The sequence below is a fragment of the Triticum aestivum genome, chromosome 5B, assembly GCF_018294505.1.
Source record: "Triticum aestivum cultivar Chinese Spring chromosome 5B, IWGSC CS RefSeq v2.1, whole genome shotgun sequence".
Taxonomy (NCBI): domain Eukaryota; kingdom Viridiplantae; phylum Streptophyta; class Magnoliopsida; order Poales; family Poaceae; genus Triticum; species Triticum aestivum.
The window spans coordinates 103,221,740-103,223,914 of NC_057807.1; positions in this window are offsets into that span (position 1 = coordinate 103,221,740).

Consider the following 2,175-nt stretch of genomic DNA (forward strand, 5'->3'; position numbering starts at 1 on the left):
ACCGAGTTTGGGGCGCTATCCACGCCTGGGCCGGACAAAGCCGGTTCCTCACTCTAAGCGGCATAAGTCTTTAGGGACTCGAAAAGACCTCTCGAACAGTGACCAGCTCTCGCCTTATCATGACGGTCAGTTTTAGCTTTCTCCACTGAGGCGCTCGCCCAGCTCAACCGGGGCGCAATCGCAGTGGTTCTCCCAGTGCTACCTTAGTCGATAAAACGGAACGTAAGGTACCAAAACATGGGAGCCGGGCAAACCCAACTATTGACCCAAGACATGATTCGGAGCCGATGCATATAATGCTATAAGTTCGGGGTGCCGCACTTGTGAAAGTGTTCGGACTTATCACACCATAATGCGGGGAACTTAAGCCCCTAGTGTATTCGGCCGTACCAAAGTGTACGGATGCAACATGTCATAAACGAACATATATAAGAAAGAAATGCAATTATTAGCAAAAGGCGATGCGTTGTTTATTCCAGAAATACTGTTATGAATGCAGAATGATACAAATAGTGCGGTAAGCAAGGGATTGGACTATTAAACATGTCCCCCTCCAGGGGTAGGCTGCGGAATGGTGTATTAAACAGATTTAATGCTCGTAATGGAGACCACCTGAGTGTTCGTCGTAGCCTTTCTCCTTCCTTGGTTGTTGCATCGTGAGTTCGGCAGGTCTGCTGCCGAACAGGGCCTCTGGTGAACGGAGTCCTGTGGGTAAAAAAAGAAAAAAGAAAAAGAGCGACACACTTGGGATCCCCTGGTGTGGTTGAGCCGCACTCTGGGCCTATCGTGGTCGTGCCCCTCCCCCTATGCCCATGGTATCTCCAGAGCGTAATGATGTACGCGAAGGACTAGTCTTGCAATCATGCAAGGGCTAGGGTTGGGGCCGCATTGCTACGCGTGCTCGGAACATGCCAGGTGGTCTTGATGTATGTTACTCCGGGTGCGTTTGGCCGTGTCCGGTCGCTTAACAGCCGGACTTGAGAATTGCCTTAAGAGGTTGCTCTGTACTTCTGCCGCGAGAGCCGCTGTGTGTTCCTCCGTTCGGAGGGAGCGTTCAGTGTTTCCGTTGACCGTGATGACTCCTCGAGGGCCTGGCATCTTGAGCTTGAGGTATGCGTAAAGCGGCACCGCGTTGAACTTTGCAAACGCGGTCCGTCCGAGCAGAGCATGATAGCCGCTGCAGAACGGGACTATATCGAAGATTAACTCCTCGCTTCGGAAGTTATCCGGGGATTCGAAGACCACTTCCAGTGTGACTGAGCCTGTACAATTGGCCTCTACACCTGGTATGACGCCTTTGAAGGTCGTCTTTGTAGGTTTAATCCTTGAGGGGTCTATGCCCATCTTGCGCACTGTATCCTGATAAAGCAGGTTCAGGCTGTTGCCGCCGTCCATCAGGACTCTGGTGAGGTGAAATCCATCGACGATTGGGTCTAAAACCAATGCGGCGAATCCGCCATGGCGGATACTGGTGGGGTGGTCCCTTCGATCGAAAGTGATCGGGCAAGAGGACCATGGATTGAACTTCGGGGCGACTGGCTCCATCGCATATACATCCCTAAGTGCACGCTTCCGCTTCCTCTTGGGTATGTAGGATGCGTATATCATGTTTACCGTCCGCACTTGTGGGGGGAAACCCTTCTGTCCTCTACTGTTCGACGGCCGGGTCTCTTCCTCGTCGTCGCTATGCAGCCCCTTGTCGTTGTTTTCAGCAATTAACTTGCCTGCCTGCTTAAATACCCAACAATCCCTGTTGGTGTGATTAGCTGGCTTTTCGGGGGTGCCATGTATCTGGCAAGAGCGGTCGAGTATTCGGTCCAAATTGGACGGACCCGGGATAGTTCTTTTGAATGGATTTTTTCGCTGACCGGGTTTGGAGCCTCTGAATCCGGCGTTGACTGCCGTATCCTCAGTGTTATCGCCGTTAACGCGGCGTTTGTTTTTGTTTCGACGCGACCTGCCATTGCGGTCCTTGTTGTCCGGACTGCCAGATTTTTTGCTGAGGTTATTGCTGCGGGCTAGCCAGCTGACCTCTCCCGCACAGAAGCGGGTCATGAGTGATGTGAGGGCTGCCATGGATTTCGGCTTTTCCTGTCCTAGGTGCCGGGCCAGCCACTCGTCGCAGATGTTGTGTTTGAAGGCTGCGAGGGCCTCTGCATCCGGACAGTCGACGAT